General features: G+C 41.0%; 2 protein-coding genes across 2 annotated transcripts in view; both read right to left on the bottom strand.

Moving 5' to 3' along the window:
* pom121 (POM121 transmembrane nucleoporin) overlaps window positions 1-10000 on the bottom strand; it is a 357082-nt gene that overhangs the window by 257763 nt on the left and 89319 nt on the right. The window lies entirely within an intron of this gene.
* Window positions 1-10000, bottom strand: part of ppm1e (protein phosphatase, Mg2+/Mn2+ dependent, 1E) — an 87009-nt gene that overhangs the window by 13180 nt on the left and 63829 nt on the right. The gene's annotated exons all lie outside the window — the stretch shown is intronic.

Raw genomic sequence — 10000 nt, 5'->3', positions numbered from 1 at the left:
TTATCCTCCAAAGAAGATGCCTTAGTTCAAAACCTCACTCAAAACCCACCTCGTCAGGATAGCTTTTCCCAGCTGAGGTCTAGTTAAGATGTCTCTCCAACCCATGCGTAACCTTTTTATCATTTTTAATCCAGCACTTATCTTTTTATCGTTTTTTCTTAATGAAGTTTGCTCCTTCCTTTTCTTTATGTAAAGCATCTTTAGGTACTTAGAAAAGTGTTGTATAAATCTGAGCTATTATTATAACTATGGTAACCAATAACCATAGCAACAAGTGTCATCAGGAACATGGAAGTAGGGCATTACTGACCTTTCTATTCCTTTTTTATATAATTGTATTTGCTTCTTAAAATGTACTTTTATCAAAAAGGCGTTTCCAAAATCTTATAATGAAAAAATTTAAAAAGTCTCGTTTCCCTGTTGATTGTAAGTTGCTATAAGGTATGTGCAAAATAACTTCATCTTCTCATGCGGTATTACAGGACTAATGTGCATGTATTCATCATGTGTCATGCTGTGTCACGGCCTGGTACGGGAACTGCACTGCCCGAGAAAAGATCAGCCTACAACGAGTAGTGCGATCGGCAGAGCGGATAATGGGAATCGAGCTCCCAGCGATCCAGGAACTGTACAAAAAGCGGTGCGTGGTCAAAGCCAAGCGCATCATCAAGGACAAGCACCACCCAAGTCACAGACTGTTCAACCCCCTACAACGACCGCGACCGGGCAAGGGGCTCTACCGCAGTATCAAGAGTTCCACCACCAGGTTTTGGTGTAGTTTCAATCCAGCTGCTGTCAGAATGCTGAATGGGGCATAAGCCTGGATGAGTTCAGCAGCCTGACAGCAGGCGGCGCAGACTTTTCTGGCTCTTCCTGAACACACCTGTGGATTATACCAGGGACAATGACTTGGACTTTAGCCCCCCCCTCGGACACACCTGTGGACTACACCAGGTACAAATGACTTTTTGTTGCACTCCCTCATGGAGCTACTTGCGGATTATACTAGGGTCAGTCCACTCTAGGTGGATACGCACTGACCTTTTGCACCTTAATCCCCTTGTATAACGCACTGACTTTTTTTGGGTCTTTTTTTTATTGTGCCCCTTTTCCTCTAAGCACCTTAACGTCCATTGTCTATCATGCACAGTATAAGTATAACATGCACAGTATACAATACATTGCTGCTATGCTCAGGCACCTTAGTTTAGTTTTTTTTAGTTTTTTTTATTATCTCAGGTAATTTGTAAATATGTAGATAACTTGTCTGGCCTTCTGTTGCTCTCTTGTTTTGATCTCCTTCCCACCTGCCCCCCACCCTCTTCTTCTCCCCCCCCCCCTCTTCTTTCTATGGAAACTAACGTTGCGATGGGAACGATGTACAAAAAAGAATTTCACCCACTTTTTTACCTTGTAAACCTGTGATGTGACAATAAAACTGATTCTGATGTGCCGTGATGATGAAAATAATGCATCTTCCACATAATAGCTGGGACTCCACCTGAAGATTGTTACACGTGTGTCGTGTGATACATAGTGAATATAGCAGATCTACAAGCTCAGCTATTCTTGAACTTTTGCCTATAATGACATATGCTCCAAATAGGGACACCAGGTTGAAACATAACCCATTAACTCTCTCAGTGCCACGCCCCGACATATCCCGAGTTTTTCCCGAGTACCCTCAGTGCCAGCACGAGAAATCCCGAGTTTTTACTTTTGACTGTGGTCGCGCTATTCTGTATATTTTTCATGATCACTTTCGCTTCCTGACTACATCAGACTCACCCGGAGCCGGATGTAAAAAAAAAAAATCATTTCCGGGTCACGTTGTTTTTCTCCGGTGATTTTCGGCCAGAATAGGGAAAGTCACGTTTTTTTCACACGGTATAAAAAGCGAACGGAGAGGTCCACGTCTACTCTCTTTGGTCTTGGTGACGATCAGTCATCGTAGTCGTGTATCGCATCGTAATTTAGCCTGATCAACGATTGTCAAAAATGTCAACATCCGGTTAGGACCGGATATGACGTCAGCCTGTTTGGGAGGGGGTGAGTGAGCCAGCGAGGTCATCAATGTGTCGATTTGTTGCTCTCTACTGGTAGAACTGTATTATGGGTTTAAAACCCCAATCAGATCATTTATTTGAATGAAAAATTACAAAATTTAAAAATTTAAAAAAACGCAAATTCCTGGCAGTTTGGGAGTACTTTATGAAAATACTCTTGGCACTGAAAGAGTTAAGACTGGGAAAGCATCGGTGTAATTTTTTGATTTCTTTGTCTATTCAAAAATAGCAGATAATATACAGTACAAGCTCATAGATTGTAGATCTGCTATTTTTGAAAAATCTTGAAAATGTGTGCAAATCTTTGAATATATATTTTTTTAAAGCGAACATTTGTAACTCAAATCTTTGCTTCTGGGGATTCTACAAAATGTCTTCTAAATCCTAACTTATGTTGCTATAATATCAGTGGTTCTCAAACTTTTTCATGTCAAGGACCCCCAAAATGATATGCATTTGGCCGCGGACCCCCATCTCCTTTTGTTCCAAGGACCCCAAGAAGCAAATAGATTTTTCATAAATCGCAGATCTACAAGCTCATAGCACGGCACTCGGTGCCGTGCTATGAGCTTGTACATCTGCTATTTTTGAATATCCAAAGTATAAAATAATGGTTAAAGTAGTGGTTACAGAGACGCGTTCCCGGTTTTAATGGGTTAAAGTGCCAGGAAAATCTAGTCTTTTCTTGTCACAGCTGTGCATGGAGAGTTGAACCCAACGGCAGCCAGCGGTAGGCAGAGCAAGTTCAACAAAGAAGTTATTTCCAAACAACTGGAGCGGTAAAAGGCTTAACAACATGGCGAGACAGGCAGGCGCTCGAGCACACAGGGAAGGTAATCCACACAGAAAAAAAATATTCCGGAGGAGCAGGCAAAAATCCAAAAGTCAGGCAAGAAGGTCAAAACACACAAGGCTATGGTGAGAAGGAGCCAAATCTGGGACGAGACCCAGAAACCCAGGGAACAAAAGGCTATAGGGAGCAAAACACACGGTGACATGCTTTTACAAACTGCCAAGGAGTGAGTGGAATGAGACCAGTCTATACGCCCAGGGACCCAAGATGCAAATTACCTATATATCTGCTGCTGTAGGGGCAGAAAGCTCTTATCTCCATATTCTAACTTTTTGTGGTTTTTTTTCTCGTAAATTAACGCCCTACTTGATGAATTACAGCGTCACACAAAAGCATCAAAAGTAGCAGATCTACAAGCTCGAAACTTTCGAGCTTGTAGATCTGCTACTTTTGATGTTTTCATATTTGAATCCTGAAAATTAACAATTTTGGACATATGAGGTTTCCACCCGACAGAGACGATAGCTAACTCTGGCCTAACCTTGGATCCCAGCTCGACTAGTTTTTTTTATTATATATATTTGATAGTAGGCCTATTTGAAGAACACAATAAGGCTTAATAGATTAAAACCAGGAAAAGAAAACACTGATGCCATATCATGATATGGAAGGAAAAAAAACTATAATACCATAATATAGTCTCATATCACAATATCGATATACGGTAATATCAGTATTGTCCATCCCTAGAGTGTCTTGAGGAGAGAGATAGTCTCTTATTTGATCTTCTCGCTCCTTATTTTTCCTTTGTTTCAATCTCCTTTGAAAAGAAAATATAACACTTGATATTAATGATAAAGTAGTTGCTTTTAAATCCAAAGGTGTCTTTGAGGGTGAACTGTAAAATGACAAACCATTTGCTGATAATTACTACAGCGAATGTTGATTCCTGGATTTAGAATAGCTGTCCACAATACTGCCTTAAGGCAGTGGTTTTCAAAGTGAGGTCTAGGGACCTGCAGGGGTCCCTTAGGGGGTCTGTAGGGGGTCCACATCCAAATGAGGAGTATAGCTTAATGTTGCTATAATTCATTCAGACAAAAGGCTGGCTCTTGCACACCGTCTGTATTCAAATGCAAATACAATTTTTTATGAGAATCACATTTTGGTCTGGAGACATTCATCTTGCAAGATAGCCTGTTGAAGACTGCACCATTTGACAAAGGTTCTATATACAATAGCGACCAAAATAGGATCCCATATGATTACAAGCCAAAGAACCACTTTTGGTGCTATGTTTGGCACCATTCCTTAGCGAAGACTTTGAAGGAATTGAATAAAACTAGATTTTCAGGCCGCTACGCAGGCTACAAATCCAGCCATTGCACTGATCAGAGCAATGGTCACTGAGTTATGGCCATTTGAAATGTTAGACACTGCTGTAGCACTGCTGTCGTGCCACACATGTGTGCAATATTTTTTTGTGTGTGTGACTGTTGTAATGGCAGATCCCTGAACAGCAAATGCAACTATCGATTATTTTCCTTTTTGATTAATCGAATTGATTAACAAAGTGTGCGTTATTCTATACACTGTCGCAGCCAATATACAAGCTCATGGCGCGTTGTGAGCTTGTATATTGGCTATTTTCACAATTTGTTTTGAATTTCTTTTTGCCTAGAATGACATGCCCAAAATAGGGATGGATTACTAATCGATTGTTTTACGAAACAACCGATAATTGTTTTCATAATCGATTAAGTCGGAGTTATCTGTTGCGCCCCTATAGTCACAACAATTGAATTGACCATAACCTTTTGACCAGGGACGCAGAACCGAAGGGGACGCATGCGTTCCGTGCGTGTGCGCGAAAAATAGCAAAAAAAAATGGTACCAAAAGTCTGAGGTTTCTTCTTTTTCTTTTTTCTTCATCACAAAAGTGGGGGGGTATATCCCTCCCCCCAATGGAACTGAGTATGTCCAAACCCCCCCCGCCACCCCCCCCTCTCTCTGCGTCCCTGCTTTTGACCTCTGACCACCAAAATCCAATCAGTTCATCCTCGAGTCCAAGTTGTCCAATTTAATAAAGAACTTTTATCCAGTGTGGCTGGGCTCAGAACAACAGGAGACAACACACCCAGCAGGCTGTCCATTACACACGCTCACTGGCTGCACAGATTAATCCCACCAGAGCACCAAGTCATTTCCTCAATCAAACAGCTTAAAGAACTCCAACGCCACCAATCACAGAGAGTGTTGGCATGAGCCGGAGTCTCTTTTTTAATTCCCCCCAACTTGTGATTGTATAAAAGCTCCACACAGTAAAATTGGAAATACTCCAGTAAAGTAAAAAAAAATACCTCAACATTTGACTTAAGTACAGTGCTTGAGTACATGTACTTAGTTACTTTACACCACTGGATACAATGTATGCCCAACATGCCATAAAAATGAAAGACTGAGGGTGTCATTTCAACAGTGACACAGCATATCGCTCTAGAGAATTACAAAATGGTGGAGGAGTTTGTGTGAGAGTAGACAGACTGAACTCCATCTCGGCTAGATTTGTGTGAAGTGCTCAAAGTCGGAGCAATCGGTGGTGGAAAAAGTACTCCTGTTTTGTAAAAGTAGCGATACCACAATGTAGAAATACTAAGTAAGTAAAAAGGCCTGTATTCAAAATTCTACTTGAGTAAATGTGCAAGAGTATTGGCATCCCAATACAGTAAGTATACTTACAGTATCAAAGTAAAAGTACAAAAGAAAAGCGATCTGCAAGCCTGATCTACAAGCTCACAACGCGCCGCGATGTGACACATTGTGAGCTTGTAGATCAGCTATTTTGGAATAGCTGAAGTATAAAATAGGGACTAAGTGATTGATATGTTTTGTAATAATAATCCAAATCTGCAAAGTAACTAGTAACTAAAGCTGTTAAACAATTGCAATTGACAACATTTGCCTCTGAGATGTAGTGAAGTACAGTGAAGTATAAATATTGAAACATGAAAACACTTAGATGAAGTAAAAGTACCTCAAAATTGTACTTAAGTACAGTACTTGAGTAAAAGTACTCAGTTACTTTCCATCACTGGGAGTCAAGGGCTCATACATACACAGACACACAGGCTGAAGTGGCCATTGTATTGTTAGCTGGCTGGCTTTAAAAAAAAACGGGGGGAAATTACATTTCGTTGCTGTCGGGCAGAAAACCAATATCTCCATATTTTAGCTTGTGTTTTTTCGTAAATTAACAGCACACTGGATCATATACTACAGCGTCACACAAAAGCAAAAAAAAGTAGCAGATCCACAAGCTCGAAACTTTTGAGCTTGTAGATCTGCTACTTTTGATGCTTTAGAATTTGAATCCTGAAAAGAAACAGCTTTGGACATATGAGGTTTGTGCCCGACAGGGACGATGGGGGCGAAGATTCAATTAATGGGGTGGCTTTGAAGAGCTAACAAGAAGGAGATCTCTCTCTCTCTCTCTCTCTCTCTCTCTCTCTCTCTCCTGCTGCTGCTGAGAAAAAGCATTGTTAGTCTCTCTGAGGTTCAGACAGTCACACCCTATCGGCTTGTTAAGCGTGGAAAAACGCAACAGTTGGTTGTTACACAGGATGTATCGCTGATGGACTACATGTTCTTTCTATTACTGAGCCAAAAAAACTACACCACATCCCTGAATTAACCTTTCTCTATCAATCACACCAGTGGTTCCCAAACAATGGTTCATTTTGGGGTCGCAAAACAATTTTTATGGGTTGTGGGTAAATATCCTTTTTGTTGTTGATGTTTCCTATACAGTTCTTTACATTATTTCAAATTTTATAAATTAAACAGAACAACTTTTAAGAGGTAGTGAAAATAGCCAATCTACAAGCTGATCAATGTGCTTGTAGATCATTTGTTTTATAAGTGTAAGTACTGAACTGAGCATACAGTATGACTCTTGGATTATAGTTTGAGGAGTTGGGTTGTAGTTTATAAACAGATCTTTGATATAGTTTTGCACTTGTTAATCTTGGACCCCTGTGTTCTTCAGTTAATAAAGTATTTTCTTTGTTTGAGGATTTTTCAATCACCGTGAAGGAATACGGCACAAACAAAAAACTCAAGGCTTCACAGGTTGAGTAATTGATAGAAGAAAGATCATTTTAGGGGTGAAGTAGTAGTTTAAGTTCAATACCAAAAGATGTGTGTGTGTGTGTGTGTGTGTGTGTGTGTGTGTGTGTGTGTGTGTGTGTGTGTGTGTGTGTGTGTGTGTGTGTTTGTGTGTGTGTGTGTGTGTGTGTGTGTGTGTGTGTGTGTGTGGGTGCGACCGACCTGTACAGTAGCATGGGCGGTAAGCCTAACTCTACATGACACTTGATCAGGGGTCCTTGACATTTTTCAGGCCAAGGACCCCTTAGCTGAGAAAGAGATGAAGCATTGACCCCTACTACATACTGTATAAAATTGTGTTGCAGATTAAACTTTTCTTTAGGTTTTTAGATAGCTTCATAGACATTGTTTGACAGCACTGTCATCATCAGTGTTGCGTAAATGTTTGTTTACACAATCTTTTCTGTTATGCTGTATTCATGTAAATGTGTATTTTCAGACTTTTAAACACTTAAACCTTCAATAATTAGACCTTTGGCTCTGTACTTGGTCTGCTCTTTTCCCCCCCCCCCCTCTACACCAAACCTCTTCACCGAAAATAGCCGATCTACAAGCTCACAACGCCTCGCGCTGCGAGGCGTTGTGAGCTTGTAGATCGGTTATTTTCGGCTAATGTTCCCCTCAGAATAGGGGTTCAAGTGGTTAATGTAAAAAACGTCACACAAATATTTGGCGACCTCCCTGTAGTAACTCCGAGGACCCCCGAAGGGTTCACAGACCCCCTGTTGGAGACCCCTGACTTAGATGGTAGTTTTGTCTTCTTCAAGACATCAAGAGGAGAGGCAGGGCAGAGGAGGGAGGGAGGGAGGGAGGGACAAAGAGAGAGAGAGAGAGAGAGAGAGAGAGGATGGAGGCGAGAAATGGAGCATCTCAAGGTCGATCCAATGACAGGCTGCTCTATATGTGAGTCACCCCGGTAACCAGGCCACCACAAAGACGGAGGTAACCATGGTAACGCAACTTCTGCCTCCTTTTAATGCACGACTCGAATCAACGTATATATATATATGTCGTCGCTGTAGGGCAGAAACCTCATATCGACATATTCTAACTTTTTGTGTTTTTTCCCCGTATATTAACGGACTACTTGGTCGCAGTACTGCGTCACACAAAAGCATTAAAAGTAGCAGATCTACAAGCTCGTTTTGGGCTTGTAGAGCTGCTACTTTTTCATTTGAACCCTGAAAAGTATCAGTTTTGGACATATGAGGTTTCCACCCGACAGAGACGACATATATAAACTCGAAGTGAACCCAGTTTACCCCCCCCCCGACCCCATGAAGATGAATGGTTTCTCCCTACTGGCTTCTGTACTGAATTATATGGGGGAAATTAGTTTGGGTTAAACCAATCATTTGAAGTCTGCCTTTAACAACATGAACCCTAGTAGCGGGCATTGCAAATGCGTTGTGAGCTCGTACTGTACTGTTTGTACTAAATATAAACTAAATAAAAGCTAAGCTACTGTATGACTGCCAGCTTGTCAGTGGTGGAAAAAGTACTCAAATGTTTTACTTAAGTAAAAATATCAATACTGCAATGCAGAAATACTCTGTTACAAGTAAAAGTCCAAGTAATCCAAATTTACTTGCGTAAAAGTACAAAAGTATTGGCATCAAAATGTACTTACAGTAAGTACCAAAAGTAAAACTACTCATTATGCAGAATGTCCCGTTTCACAAGTGCTGAAAATGTATTAAAATATTTGAAAATAGCAGATCTGATGCGACGCATTGTGAGCTTGTAGATCGGCTATTTTCAAATGGCCAAAATGTATATAGGGCTGAAGTGGCTAATGCATGTTTTGTAATAAAAATAAAAATCTACAAAGTAACTAATAACTAAAGTTTTCAAATAATTGTAGTGGACTAAAAGTACAATATTTGCCTCCGAGATGTAGTGGAGTAGAAGTAAAAGTATTGAAATTCGGAAATGCTCCCGTAAAGTAAAAGTACCTCAAAATTGTACTTAAGTACAGTGCTTGAGTAAAAGTACTTAGTTACACCACTGCCAGCTTGTCGGTGACCAAACCTCCCTCCACTTCCCCAGCCTGTAGCATAAAATGTTAGCTCTTATGTCAGCTTGTAATGCAATGTGGAATCGTTATGTATTATATCATCTGTGTGTCACGCACAGTATGTCCCTGGCATAACTCGGACAGCGTCGGTCTCAAGCTTTGCAGTGTATGTGTCATAACCCCCAGGCAAACTGTTTCCGAGAACCAAAAAAGAAAATCACTAATATCTGTATCCGTCGACCCGCAGGGTCTGAGAAAGAGACGTGCGTCGGATTCCGACGATTGGCCAAACCCAAACCGCCCGTCGGCTTCGCGGATTTGGCGTCACGTCACGAGAGAGACAGTGTAGGGAGACCAGGGGGTCCCCAGCAAAAGTAGTTAATATAGCGTCACAATCATTTTAATCACTTAAACTTTGGCTATTCAAAAATAGCAGATATACAAGTTCATAGCGCGGCACCGAGTGCCACGCAATGAACTTGTAGATCTGCTATTTTTGAAAAATCGTGAACAGCTTTGCAAATCTTTGAATATATATCTTTTTAAAGTGAACGTTGTAACCTTGGCAGTTGGCACAAAAACAAGAGAGAGACAGTGTAGGAGAGACAGAGGGAGAAAGAGTTAACAAAGAATTGCCCCGTAAATGTGATTTCCAAGATTGGAGTCCTACTGTTTTCTTGAGACTATTTGTTTTGACATGACTCCATAATAACTTATCCTGACATTCACGTACTTCGCTGTAATCTGGTTCACTTGTGTAACTGACCCGAGATTTCTGTATTATTCACAGTGTTGTTTGGAGTGACACGGGCAGCCCGGTGGAACGGCACAAATGACGTTTCCATGCATGACCCACTGTGTGAACTAGTTATTATTCACAACAACATGGTTCAATCTGCTCTGTGCTTCAGCCCCAATATCCTTCAACTCCTGCTGCACACAGAACCCTTTAACACCGCG

This window comes from Gymnoscopelus braueri, assembly GCF_963280865.1.
Source record: "Gymnoscopelus braueri genome assembly, chromosome: 8".
Classification (NCBI taxonomy): domain Eukaryota; kingdom Metazoa; phylum Chordata; class Actinopteri; order Myctophiformes; family Myctophidae; genus Gymnoscopelus; species Gymnoscopelus braueri.
This window is presented reverse-complemented; position numbering and strand designations above follow the sequence as displayed.